Genomic DNA, 15558 nt, shown 5'->3' on the forward strand with positions numbered 1-15558 from the left:
CACCACAATAATAACAGTCCATTCAAAAATTAGCCATCAAAACCCCAAATTTATAATAAATTCAAGGGGTAATAACAAATTACATTCAAGCATTTCCATAACAATTCCAACACATAAACATCACTTGCACTAGTATCTCAACCTCTCATAACCATTTCATCACAGTTATAATACTCTAAGATGAGATACCCAATTTTACACAACAATTCTCATACAAGTGACCTTAAAACGACACATGACCCTAAGTTGGCATAAGTTTCATAAGTTATTTGTTACAATACCACAATATCAAGGGGTATAGCTATACAAAATGAATTCTTAGTAGCCCCTTCCTTCCTTTTGCACTTAATGGAGCCCTTACTTGTAAAATGTAAATATGGGGTGGGATAAATATTTTAGCAATAGAATAACTCACAACTATCATTTAATATATACAATTATAAACAAGTAATGCTTATATATGCAAAGATACATTACACTTTCAAATAAAAGTATTTCCATAACTATAAGTCATTTTTACACTCTAGCATGTTTATTTTATCATTCGAGCCTTCACATCACCTTGACTAAAGCCAAAGGCTCTTTTGGATGAAACATATATACATATTGACCCAAGTAGACTTTTAGTGGTAGAATCACTTAGCCAAAGGTGTATTGTCTCACTTCTGGACTATAGTTTCCTTCTACCACACACTATTGGGGTATTATTACTCCAATGCCATATCACACTAATGCTAAGGAGCATAAATATCCAACACTGTACCCTGTACAAGCACTAAGAAAATAATCTCCAAATTTCACCTTACTAGGTACTAAGGAGATACATGCCAAATGTACTTCTACTACATTTTATGGGTAAACTCTCACCCTCTATTATGATCATACTTACTTCTCATAAAAATCACATGCTTGTACACAAACCATAAATTACTCATATAAAAATACTTTCATAAATTCATCATTTTAAAATTTATTTTCCATGCACAACATCCTTATTTCACAACATGCAACACTTTTGAAACACATATATGCAAAGATTACATATTTACTCACAAATAGTTAAGCAATTAATCAAATAGAGTGAATTATTATGTACCTCAATCCTTTTGTCACAAAAAATGTTATTATGGTTTAACATTTTCTCCACAAAGTTAACTCGTGTATCAACACCTGATCAATATTTTATCTACATGATTAAGCACTAATCATTAATTATCACTTTAATTAAACCTCTCAATCACTAAATTTCAGGTGCCACTACATTCAAATTACTATTTTAGCACCATCAACACTTCTAACACACTCTATTAATTTCATTTAGCACCCAAACATTTAAATAATGTCACCTTTCCACCCACATTGTTCCCAATAGCTTAAATTCTACTTTACGTTCATCTAAACCCTAATAAAAAATCTCAAATCGCCATTAAAACCATAAACCAAGATTGAGAAGCTTGTTTTTACTCCCCAAGGTCTTAACTAAGCCAATGAGTTCAATTGCAACCTAAGAAAACTATGATCAAGCCCCAACAATTACTTAAATTGATAGAAATTTCATATAATGGGGGAGGGAAAGATATAGGAAGCTTACTAAGAATGATTTTTACTCAAAATGCCTCTAAATAGCTCCTAAAATGAAACCCTAGCAGCCCTCAGTGTTTTCTCCATCGCTCCTCACGTTCCTCTTCTTTCCCTTTTATGAAATCAGACGCAACTCGTGTATGATTTATTTCAAAAACTGGCCGTACGCCGCAGTGTAAGGCACATCAAAGCCATATGCCCATTTTAGCCACCCTCTTGAGCCCAATTGACCTATACATCATCTTAGCTCATTTTCAAAACTGTCCCAAGGTTTAAAAAACTTATTAGTGTCTTGAAAACATCATTAGTTCATAAAGTACTTATTTTGACCAAATTATCCTTATTAAACACTTAAAAATTTTAGAGTTTGCAATTTAGGATGTTACAGAGTACCTCCAGCAAAGAATATGTGAAGTTAAGAAGGATGTTTTTATAGCTCTATACATGCACTCGTAAGGATCAATTTGTAATTAGTAGTTTTTTTCAATGTGGATTCACTTTAACTCATATTATATTTTGTAGGGTACATTGACAATTGTTTGTTCTTTCAATGAATAATAACACTATCATCTTCTTATACTCCTTCTATTACAAACTTCAGAAGGAAATGAATAAGATGATAGACTCATCTATTCAACTTAATTTTCTCTAAATATATTAGTTACTAACTTGGTGATCTTGATTATAAAGCAATGACAACATATCAAAATGTGGTCTTGCAAAAGCACGGACATGGTCTCAAGGATCCCACTTGAATTGAGCTAAAAGTGATGCTATACTTTATTAATATGTTCAATTATTAATATTTCTTATGATTTGTTCTTATATAGAGTCGTAAACAACTAGTAAAGACGAACTTGTGTGGCCTATATGTGATGAGATACATGCTCAACATCATCACATTGGGCATGATCGAATTTACAAAAGAGGTAAATATATTTTAAAAGTTTTATTTTATTATGTTATTTGAAATTAGTTAATAAGCCTCCTTTACAGATTAAATTTTAGATGTTCAACAATTTGGATTCATTTTTTGAAGTTGAAATTAAAGACATCTACATACATTGAGCAATTTATTTTAGGAAGAATTTGTGAGTTGTATAGAAAGTTTCATACAATTTAATAAGTTTTTTAGTTGTAGACAAGTTTTGGAAACTTTTGTTGACAATTTTGATAGCTCTATACAATTTAGACAATTGTTAGTTTTGGATAGTTCAATAATTTTTAGATAATTGATAGTTGTTAATTTAATTTTGTATTGAAAATTGTAAATAAATTGTGTTGTCTAGTTTGATTGTGGCGTACAGAGATAGTAAATTTGAAAAACAGATGCAGTAATTTTAAAAGAACACATAGACTTTCTACATTGATTATGACATTTGATGTAGAAAGTATATATCTATATCAGTTATTACATTAACATATTAGAATAGTGCATTTTTTACATTAGTTAAGGTAATAACAGGTGTAGAAAGTTAACTTTTTACATTGGTTGAGCTAGCCATCCAATGTAGAAGTGGCTTGTTTTCTTTTCTTTTTTAATTTTTGAGTACATCTTCTACATCAACTATATTGAACTAATGTAGAAAATTAGGGACATTCTACATCCCTTAGAACAACATCATCATTTTAATAACTGTAAACAATCATTTTTAACAGCTATAAAAAACATTTTTTGTACTAGTGAACCTATTCTTGATTAACAACAATATATTTAGACTTTTAACAAGTAAAATAAATGAAGTTTGAAAGCTCCCAATTTATAATTGTCCATGTCAAATAAATAAATAATACTAGTAAAATAACAAGTTCTACTCAAAAATTAACAAAACACTGTTATGTTATAACATGAAAGTGGTTAGAAACTTAGTTTACTACTTATATTTTCTTGACATATATAATTAAAGGGCTTGGCGGCTATTAGGCCATCAAGTTTTTTAGGTGGCCAAGAGTTATGAAATTAAACCCTTCCTTGACCTTCTAAACCAAATATTCCTTGCAAAAAATTGTAGTAGGCATCAGAGCTTTGGTGGCTAGTTGCTGGCAACCCTGCTAGTAGCAGGGGCTCTAGTGACCTTGTCGCTGTCAAAGGGTTCGTGGTCAACAATAGTAAGGGGTAGCCTTTTTTTACTTTAAGGGAAATTTTATCTTTTAGCATAACAAATTAATATTAGTCAATAACTAAAGGACTATAGTGTAATTTTTAAGTTAATTGGTCCTTGATTGATATTAATTTCTTTCAGTGGTCCTTCAATGCTATTTTCTCATAAAAATATTTAATTTAATTATTTATTATCGGGTAAACATAACTTTTAGTTCCTGTATTTACTTGCATTTTGCTTTTGGTCCTTATACTTTTTTTGATGTTTTAAGTCCCTATATTTTTATTTTTCATTATTTTCAGTCCCTCTTTGAGCAAAGTATAAGGACTTTGGAAGGACCCAAAACAATGGAAAATAAAAGTGTGGGGACCTAAAACACTGAAAGAAAGTATAGGGACTACAAACAAAATGTGAGTAAAATAAAGGATCAAAAGTTATGTTTATCCTTTATTATTCATGAAGAAAAAATGAAAATAAAAATAAATAATACTATTTTTTTGTTTTGCCTAGATTTCACCGTTTCTTTGTTTGTTAGCTGCACACCACCTCTCCCTATCTTTCTCTCTCTTTGATTTTCTCTCTCTAGAATCTTAGGGCTCGAATTGGCCTTTGACAAAACTCTCGCCTTCGATTCTAGGTTTGTATGCTCCAATGGATCCCTTGATGATGTCTTCAAATTTCATTCCTCATATTATTTCTTCATTCTCTTAATATCTATCGGCGTTTAGTTGGGTATTTGTTTAATTTAAATCAATGGTTTTTGACCTGAGATCTTAGCTGTTTAAGGTATAGATTGTTTAGTTGTTCATTTGGTTCCAGCTTTCATGCTTTTGGGCTCTTACTGCTTTTTTTGTAATCCCATTTTTTTAGTATAATTTGGTAATATTTTAATTTGTTTGATTGATTTTGAGCTTAAATTCTTGTTGATTTACATCTCTATTTTAGGGTTTTATTGATATTTACTTCTTTTTCGGGATAGGCATTTGGTTTTTTCTGGTACAAAGTTAGGGAACTTTGGTTCTTAGTAATATTGGGGAGGGCATAAGGAATGGTGCTTTTACTTTTCTATTAACCTCTAAATGTTCTTTGTTAAATTGAAAGAATGAGAAAGCTATCATTGTGCAAAGCTAATAGTATTGGTGTTTATTTTTTAAAAATTAGTAAAATATCAGTATTGGCATTTAATTTTTTCCCCCTTCTCTATTATTGCCGTTGAAAAATGTGGCTGGATTAAGAGTTGATGATATGTAGAATTGGAAACTTAATGTAAGTGTTAATAATCGCCTTCTAAAATTGTTACGAGAATTTTATGATGCAGCTAGGAGGCATACTCTAAATGTTTGAATTATTGTATGATCTTAGTGCAATGTAAAGTTTAGGGGCTGATCAAGACTCTCTTTTTGTTTCCGTGTGTTTTTCTTCAATAGGAAGTTAGAAAAGGATTACTAGTGAAATTATTCTTAAGCAATGAATGGCTAAGATTGTGAATGAGAAGTCTAGACTAGGAAGTTTGTGGAGGATCAACTAGGCAACATTGTCAATCTGGTGAAGCATTAGTAGAATGTTGTTTCTTTAAGCAGGTAGAAAATGGAATCCTATCTACTTCACCCCCTTATTAGGACACTGATGATGACGACAATGGTGGTATGTATGCACGTGCAAACTCTTTAATGGTGTCTTTTGAACAAATATTTTTATGGAATGTTATATTTTATTTCTCTATTTTATTTTGATTCTTATACATGGAATTGAGCTAGAAAAATGGTAGTTTATGGTACAGAGAATTGTTGCGTTATTGGTGGAGTTGTGAGAAACATGACATCTGCCATTTATGAAGTCTTTTCCTCTTTGGTGATGGCAACAATTAAAAGAAAGCTTTACTGTGCATCTTAATTTGACAATACCATTAACCAATATGCGTGCCTCTTCATAAGCTTTGTAGAGAAATTATCAACTCATCAAATTTCCTTAGATATTAGTTTATGGTGGCTACATTTAAATTTTTCTATAAACAGGGAGTGATAATATTTCTATTATCATGAGGGTGAAAACAAGTAATGACATTGGTCATGTCTTTGGCTAATCATGCTACAAAGGCATTGAAGTTTTTCTAGGATCTTAGGTTTAAACTGCCACCAAATCACCAATTTTGTGGGGTACAGTTCAATAAGGCACTTGTCTCTTTTGTCTTGCAATTGGCAATGCCATCAATTTGTTTAGTCAAATAAGGCAAAATCCTTACTGAAGTATTCCAATCTTAACTTCTACTCCATCATTCTATATGAAATGAATAGATTCCCTTTGTCTTTTTATAAAGCTATCAAGAATATGAAACATTTATTTTTTTCATTATGCAAGTAAAAGTATGTTGCTAAATATGCAAGTCATTTGTTACCAGAAATAACATTGCCAATGATTTATCTTAGTCAACCATTATATTCATGTTAACACTTGAACGTCCAATTTTTTTTTGTTAGAAAATGAATTGTTTGACATTTATTTGTTCTTTTTAAGCTAAAACCTTTTGATTTATATGAAAAATATACTTAGAAGATAGAAAATTTTTCTCAAATTACTAAATAGGAACTTTAAAGTAATGCATTTAAGGTTGGCAGCTACAAATGGTACAAGGCCTTAAAATCACCTATTGGCCTGATAAGCCTTTTTGTGTGCTTATGTGTTATGTGTCCTACTATCCATGATATTTGTGGTGTGATTTTTAATCTTGTCTTTCCTATCAATATACACATTCAATATATGTGCATGAGCTTTTTGTCATGAACAAGTAAATGTTTTCCTTATTTAAGGAAGCTTGAATATGGGGATTCCATTGTGGGATTGTGAACTACTGATTTTATATGTATAGTTTTGCATGAAACCATCTCTCCCTCTTTTTCTGGTAATATTGAAAGCTTGAATAGGTTTTTCTAATATTATGAAACTTTCAAACATGTACTTAGGCATCTATGGCCATCATGTGCTAATTTTTCATACAAGGGAAATTTCCTTCTCTCTTGCCTCATTAAAATGATTTGCTCAATGTCAAGAGTATTTGGCGATGGTTATTTATTCCATAGCCTTGATATTGGGGTTAGTTTAACAAATGTATATGGTTTAACAAAACAAACTTTTGTTTGAATTTTGCTGCAATTTTATGTGTTTTAAAACTTTAACCTAATCCAGCTGTGGTTTGTTCCAGGTGCATTTTAATTTATCCACAAGGTTGTGATGTTTACAATCGCCTCTCTTTGTTTCTCTGTATAGCTAATCATGATCCACTTCTTCGAAGTTGGCCCCTTTAATTTAGATTTCTTTGATGATCATTAGTTTTACAAGTCTGTCTTTTGATCCTTGTCTATTATTTTTTGGTAACATAAGATGGAGTCATTTTGCACAATTTACAATTGCTGTGGTCAATAAAGATCTAAAGAAATCAAAATATTTAGGGTTGTTATTTTTTTAATGATTATATTAACTATTAAAGTCTTTAATGGTTGTATAAGTATCGTTGAGTTACATCTCCTGGATTTTACAGATACATTGCATTGTTTTTGGAAGAAGGAGCATGACTGGGGATGGAAAAAGCTCATGGAGTTATCAAAAGTTTATGATGGCTTTGTTGATGCTTTTGACAATTTGATAATAAAAGCTCAAGTCCAAGTCATTAGGTATTCTAATCTTTATTTATTCCAAGTTTCTTAAATATTCATGCAAATATATATATATATATATATATAATAAGTGTATTAGCATGAGTTCTACTTTAACACATATGACTCGTATCATGGTTGACTCATCACTCATCAGATATGACTATAGAATTTGCCCTAGGCCTACTATTCTAGCATTTAACTATCCTAACACTTCAGTGTTCTTGTTTACTGTGACCATAGTCCATATAGTTTCAGTTGTATTGTATTTACTTATCAACAAATAGAGGACATGAATGCTTTATAATTCTATCTGTCTAATTTCTAGGATGTGAGGACCTAATCATTTATGGAAGGTATATGATGCCTTTAAAATGGAGGGTATCAACACAGGTGTCCAACTTACTATTTTAGATACATTAGTGACTTAGATATCCAAGATGCTAAGGAGGCATAGAATTTCATCTTTGTAGGTTGCACTTCCTATCTCCCAAAATCATAGAATCACTTGTCTTTGAATTGGTATCCTTACTAATGAAATTGGAATGCGATCAGTTAATGTAATTGTAATTATACTTACTACTCTAAGGTTATAAAGCTTGAATAATTTATGCCATTTTATAACCTTGTAATATCATGCTCCAAAGATTTTTGTAACAAAAAATATGAATGTGCATTGATTAGTATGGCTAATAAATAAATGCATCATATGGTTCTACATAATGTTATTCTGGTTTAAAATTTTAACTTACTATGATAGGCCTTGTGATGCACATCAGCACATGCATTGTTTCAAAAGCTTGTTAAGATCTCATTCTAAATTCCCTCAACTTTTATTCTCTTTACTTGCTTGTCAAAATAAAAAACATGACCTTCTTAACCTTTTTCTCTTCTCTATATTTTGTTGCAATATTCTTATCATTGAATCCTGAGGAAACTCAGAGATGTTTCTCTTCCTCATTTTGATTTCTACTTAATTTTTGAAAGCTTTAGTCATTTGTCTTTGTTTGAGCAATTACTATGTTGTAGAGAACTCCATACCATTACCTTTAAGGTCACCCTTAATTTTAAATTTATTACTTATTATGTTATCCCCGCCTAGTGGGATAAAACTTGTTGTTTGTTGTATATTGTTCTATTGGTAATGTTGGCTACAACAGAATGTAAGGAATGTTTAATTAGCAATTCCTTTTGCCCCATTGTTTTGGGAGGAGATCATCTTTATGTTCTCTTTGCATGTTTCTACAAGTATTTATTTTGGTGAGTGTCCCTAGTGGATTTTAAAAGAAATTGAAAATCTGTTCTGAAGTAGAGCCTAGGCTTTTTTTTTTGTATTAGGTTTTACTTAAAAGGATTTTTTATTCTTTGTGTTGTAACTTCTTGTATTGTCCTCTCTTTTCTTATCAATTATGAGTTCTTTTTTATCAATGAACAAAAATTTGGTAAATGCATATAACTTATAAATTCATCAAGAATATCTTTTTCTATGTAGCATCTTGAAAGTAGTAAAAAATAATTGAATATGATTTCTTTTGATTCAGTGATAACTTTATATCTGTAATATGATATTAACTATAAATGCTCTTTAATTGACAATAGTTAAAAGATTGTACGTGTATAAACTAGAATATATTGAATTTCTATGAAGATATGTTCACTACATTTAAACTAGAATTCATCATTTAAGATCTTTCCATTTGCATTTTATCTTTATCAACTTACTTTGTAGTCATCTCTTTCTAATTTCTTTAAAGGTTGAGTTAGATGTCTGATGACATTTGGCTTCTTTTGTAAAATTGTAGGTAGAAAGTAGACAGGCCTTTTCATTGTCTTGATTGTCAGTATAGGAGAGAACTTGTTAAAGTATACATGACAAATGTAGAACAAATTTGCCAGCGTTTTGTCAAAGAGAGATGAAGCAAGTTTTGGGAAGTTGATAGAGGATAAAGCTAGGTGGATGAGGTTGTATTCTTGCCTTAAAAGTGTGAAGCAAATTTATTTAGATGCAGAATTTGAAAATATAGTTCTTCTTTCTCCTGTTTGCAGTTCTTTTAATGACTTGTTCCACCTTATGTTATTAAGGATTATTAAATTATTTTTCCCATACTCCTTGACTAATCAAAAGTTCATTTAGATGGAAAGAATTGATGAAAAGCTAATTTTAAAATTAACTATCTAATTTAGTGATAGATGCATAATTTGAAATAAACTGGAAGATAGACGCACTATCTAGTTACACCCTCATATATTTGACCAATGTTTTATGTATTTAACCATCTTCATTTATTTTTGCATTTTAGTATTTCTAGCCTTTTTTACTTGTATTTTATTAGATATAGAAAATTAATACTTCTTAGTCCTTATATCGAAGTGACAAATGGTACGCATATGCATGTCTGGAATTAAGAAAAAATAACTGGAAGATGGATGGATAATGTAGTGACACACTTTGGTCTACATGACCACTGTTAATGCATTAAGCCATCTTTATTTAACCTTGCGCCTTTGTATATGTCTTTCCACTTGTATTTTATTGCAATTAGATAAATTAACCTTCATCTATATTATTAATTGGAATGTAAGTTGTGTCCTATCTTTGCAAAGTGAGTTTAATATTGGTTGTAAGTTGTTGTAGATAATTAATTGATGGCTGATTTTATTAATTGATGAAAATAAAATTTTCAATAATTGTACTTCTGTGCTTTCTGGATGGGAATTGACCAAAATTCTAGGTGTCACATGTCCAGGGAGAAGATTGATGTAATTTTAAAAGTAGTTGCAAAGCACTTTTTTATAGAGAAAGAAGTCACTACTACTTTGGTGATGGATTCATTATACAATAGCTTAAAGGCTCCTGATGGCCAGATTAAGTGCAAAAAAGGCAGGTAAAGGCTTTGGATGCTGAAGAAACGCCAACACCAATTGTTCATGTTGAGAAAGATATGTTTGTACTGGTAGATGATGTTTTATTGCTGCTTGAAAGGGCTGCTGTAGAACCACTGCCTCCAAAGGATGAGAAGGGTCATCAAAATTGTACAAAGGTGAGATATAAGATTCATGTTAGTAAAAGGAACCTCTAGTTAAGTAGGGTGTGCTCTTTGAACTTTGGTGGTATTTATGATAGATGCTAGAAATTGAAGAAATGGGTAAAAGAGATTGGAAAATAGCTAAATCTTCTGTTCTAAACCATAGGAAAGAGGAAATGATATAGCCTCAACTCTAATAAGCTTATAACAAGCAAGAATGAGAAATAGCCAATAAACAATGTGGGACTGAATAGCATTACTAAATAATAAAGTTGGATTATAAGGGAAATGATGATTCAAGCCAATCCCATCTCTCTTGTACACCCATGGACAGAAATTACAATTAAATTCAAGGAACAGCATAAAATACACACTATAGAATGACAAACCAGAACACAATCCACTAGACTTTTCAAAGGCCAGTACTCTCCTAAACACTCTTCACTAAGCAAAAGATTGAATTCACTTCTCTAGCTGAATTAGAGGATTTAAGAGTCAAATTTACAAAATCACTGCCCCCATCCTTAACTGTACCTAATCCTCATTTAGTAACCCCTTCTTTTCTCTAACAGCCAAGACCTCCTCAATGTAATCCTCTTGACTAATGGTGGTTTTTCTTTTTCTTACATCTTAATCTTCTGCTATATATGCTTGGAAATGATTTGTAAATCTTTTGTCAATATCCAACCCTATCAGAGAACTTCAAGAATATTATTCTGAAGCTGTCTTTCGTAGCTAGAGAAGTCATTTCATTTGTGAAACCTTTACTGATTGACAATCCTAGTTTAATGAATCTAATTTCTTACTTAAAATGTAAGCATGTCAATGTTTAAAAAAAGGAAAAAAAATAAAACTACTTCTATTATTGATTTTTAATTTCTCATTCAATTATTGCTTGTCAACTGGTCCTCTAATTCATCAATATAGGTATAATTTATATTTTTTTTAATTTTGCATAGTTTGCTGGATGGATTACCCTCTCTTCTTTTACTTGTTTATTCAAGGCTATGCCTTTATTTCTAAGTAGTCAAATGTGTAATTGGGATTGCAGGAGATTCCAGATTTTCTTAAAAAACACTTTTGCAATAATTGATTTTGAGAGAATAGCCTTATGTTTGGGTTATTATTAGTGTTGTATTAAAATTTACTTTGCAAGAAAAAACAATTTTGGCCTCATGAAATGTTCTAGAGCTTTCCAGTAGACATCCAAATTGAATTAATTAGCTTTTTTTTTATATTCTTGATGATGGAATATTAATAGAGGTCACTAACAAAAAGTTGAATTTGTATTTAGGATTTGAGATAATGGTAGTGTAACATCCCGAAATTTTAAGACTCGAATTTATAAAGATAAAATAAAATAAAATATCTATAATTAAATTAAAATTTAGAATAATTTGATAGAGGTCTAGAGTTTAAATTTTACTAAGCAAAAGTTTAGTTTTATTTGATTTTGAACTATGGGAAAAATTACCAAAGTTGACCCGAGCTTTTGTGCAATAATAAAAAAATATTGGGCCATTTCTTGTAATTTTCCCCAAACTTTTAGATCAGCTTTTATAAGAGGAAAACCAGACCAGAAACGCAGAAAAGAAAACAAGGAAAGAAAGGAAACACGTGAGAGAGAGAGAGAGAGAGGAAGAAGAAAAGAGAAAGAGAGGAAGTTAGGCTCGGATCTAGGAGTCTTTGCGACCGTTGCGAGCTCGGCTACACGATAGGTAAACTCCCTACTTCAATCCTCTTCTCTTTCTCTTGATTTTCTTCAATTTTGGAAGAGGAGATTTTTGGATTTTGATTCCAAAGGCTTTATTCTTGTAAGCTTTTGTTTCTTTGGATCCTAGGGAGCATGTTTTGAGTTTCTATATAGTGATCTAATGTTTTGAGTGAATAATTGGATGAAAAGAGGTGTTTTGGGCACAAAATAAACCTTGAGAAATTGGGTTTTTGCTCCTCAATGGGTTAAGCCTATTGATTTAGTTATAATTTTGCTATTTGAGCCCAATAAGATTTAAATTAAGGTTTGGTTTTCATTATAAGGGCTAATGGTGAAAGTTGGTGACACTAAGTGAAGGTTTTTAATTGATAAAAAATTATATAAATTGGAAATTAGCCTAATGATGGCTAATAAATGGTTTTGGTGGTTAAGTGATACTATGTGAATGGTTGGTTAAATATATGGACCATTGGGATGGATTATGGCTCATAGACCCAAGTTTTGTGGTATGAGTTATAGTCTTCATTGATGCTATTTGTCATGATAAGTGATGTGGATCACTTATATGTTGTAGAAAATTGTTGGTGGAACTTATTGAGAAGTAAGGAACAAGCCGAGCCCTATTTTGTACAAGGGGAACCCTTTTGGTACCAAACGGTTGAGGTAACAGGGGAATTTATATTTCTTATTACTTTGTTTTAGCTATTTTTGAATAAATATTACTAGTTATCATACATTACATGTTTTAATAGATTAAATGTGCTTTATAAGGGGTTATGGGGTACTACTTTGATTATAGTGCAAATATATTTCTAATTGTTTGATAACAATGTTTTTATGGAAATGAGATTTATAAATATTATACTACTTTAGAGTGTTGAATGGTCAATACTCAGGAAAGGTAGACAAGAGTAAAAGGCATGATCTCGGTGGGAGTTCACCAATGAGAAGGTGTGGATTTTTGATATTCTATGGCACACTGTCAGTACTTAGTGTTGTCTTACGTATTGTGGGCTCAGTGCACTAAAGTGGTTAGTGTATTGGGTGTTCGACACCTCTCAGTGGGGGAGGGAATCCAACATATGAAGTGTGAGGTTGAGTGCCTAGGCCAAGGTAGCCCTCACATGGAAAGTAAGTTGGGCTGGCTCTGGGAGGGAGTTAGCTTTAACTGCTTAGGATTCACGTCGAAGGGGCATAGGAGGTTCGGTGGATTAGATCATGCCTTAGATTATGTTTTGTGCCTGTGGAGGTACAAGTAGGTATAAGGTTTACCTGCGAGTTAAAGAGTGCCAGGGGGCATTCTGTTGGTCATGAAAGGCCATACCGGCCTAGGTCATGCATTCATGCATTTTAAATGGCTAAATTATATACTATGTTGAATTTATTATTCGTTTATTTGATTATGGCTTACTTTGTAATAATCAATGTAGATTTCACTGTTACTGAGACTGTGGTTGTCTCACCCCTTTCTTTTCAATATTCTAGGTCCAGGCGAAGGATCCAGTGGTGGACGGGGAAAGGAGCAAAGCTAGGGGTTTGCTTGTGATTTGTAAAGAACTGCGACCCCTTTCTTTTGAGCAAATATATTGTAATGTATTTAAGATTAGGGTGCCAGTAGGATATGATTATGTGTGTGTGTGTGAATATGTGTGGATTGTGTGCTTGTGTATGAATTTTTATCTGTTTGCAGACTTGTGGCTAGGAAACTTGGTTATGGTGTGTGGTTTTGATGGATTTACTTAGTAGACCAAGTTTCTATTACAAGCAGATCTTTATTTGATATATATGTGATTTTATACGCAAATGCAAAGTGGTTGCATTGCAAATGGTGTGCTATGGGAAAACATACAGCTTGGATAGAGAGAGTGGGTGCGTGGGCCCCACAAGGAGTTCTGAGCCAAGTGAAAATGTTTAGCATATGTATTTATATAAATACAAGGTATTTGGATTGATTTGTGACCACTCTTGTATGATTTGTGCATTTTGGGGGTTTAGGGTCCATTTTGGGAAATGGCACCCGGGTGGTCAAATTTTGATGTATGGGGATTTTCCATCATTTGAATGTTCTTTCAGGTGTTTTTAGTCTTATTTGACGTGTCCAAAGTGTTCCCACAGGTTTGTGATCATTAGGATGAGATTTGGACAAATTTTGAAAATGGTTTTTACCAAAAAGCTGCACTTTTGCATCCGGGTGTCCAAATCTTAATCCGACCGTTGGATCTTTTTAAAATTTGGTATACTTATAGTACCCTTTGAATGTGACGTGTGAGCTTTAAAATCACTTCGATCGGAGGTCGGATGGCGGAACGACGCCTCCCAGAAGTTGACTCGGGAGGGTTGTCATGACAGCAATTTAAATGCTGTCATGACAGTATCTTTTTATTTCTCTTTCATCTAACTTGCTTCCGTGCGCTATAGTTAGAACCTATAATCTTTTTTAAGGTTTTAAATGTTTACTTTGCAATCGTATATTTGCTTAGTGATTTAAATGGTTTGTTTCCTAAGTTGGTTTTAGGATTAACTCCTTAACCACACTTAGTTTATTTGAATTGTGTGATTTTTGGATAACACTCGGGGCAAGTGTTACATTTGATATCACATTTGGTATCGAGAGGACTGCCGCTCATCGAGGCCAAGACACAGAGAGTAGCCGGAGTAGGGATACACGAGGTCGATTTTCTTTTGGGTTAGCTCCTACTGGTGGTGTATCCAAGAGAATGGGTTTTAGCTCCGGTTCTTCTTCTAGTGGCTCCTTTAGAATCGGGTCTTCTTCTGCTTCTGGTAATCGAAATTTAAATAGGGGTTCAAGATTTCAAGGTAATCGGGGTGGTAATATGAGATCTGGGGGTTCTCGTTTCTCTGGGAATGCTCCAGCACGTTCTTCACAGACCAGTCAAGCCCCAATTCTAAGTACAGCGAGGTCACCTTGCAATAGATGTGGTAGGGTTCATTTTGGTCGCTGCTTTGCTTGTTACAAGTGTGGAAAGTTAGGCCATTTGATCCGTGACTGCCCTGATTTACATGAGAGCTCGGACCGGAGGAACGTGATTCCTGGTAGAGTGTATACAATATCTCAGGAGGAGGCTAGGAAGTCATCGAATCTAATCGCTGGTATGGTTTCTATCTGTGGCCTCGATTTAGAAGCTTTGTTTGATTGTGGTGCAACGCATTCTTTTATTTCTGCCGAGCGCTTAGATAGAATGGCTATGCCTGTTGACCAGTTGCCCCATGATATAGAAGTTTCCTCTACTTCTGGTTTAGTTGGTCGATCCAGTGTGGTGTGTAGGACTAAGATGACTTTTAATGGGCGATCGACTTGGGTGAATATGATCAAATTACCTATGCAAGGGATTGATTTAATTATTGGTATGGATTGGTTGACAGCTTATGGTGCTGTCTTAGATTGTGTGGCTAAGACAGTGACTTTGGTAGAAGTACCGGAGATGATCAAAGAATACCCTGGTCATTCTTGTTTTCTTTCTTCT

At 32.7% G+C, this 15558-nt stretch overlaps 1 pseudogene; it reads left to right on the forward strand.

Annotated features, from left to right (window-relative positions):
- Positions 1 to 6911: 6911 nt before the first annotated feature.
- Positions 6912 to 15558, forward strand: part of LOC129319617 (TNF receptor-associated factor homolog 1b-like) — a 39531-nt pseudogene continuing 30884 nt past the window's right edge.

This window comes from Prosopis cineraria, unplaced genomic scaffold (assembly GCF_029017545.1).
Source record: "Prosopis cineraria cultivar Desert tree isolate PC_DT_omini unplaced genomic scaffold, ASM2901754v1 PC9, whole genome shotgun sequence".
In the NCBI taxonomy this organism is placed as follows: domain Eukaryota; kingdom Viridiplantae; phylum Streptophyta; class Magnoliopsida; order Fabales; family Fabaceae; genus Prosopis; species Prosopis cineraria.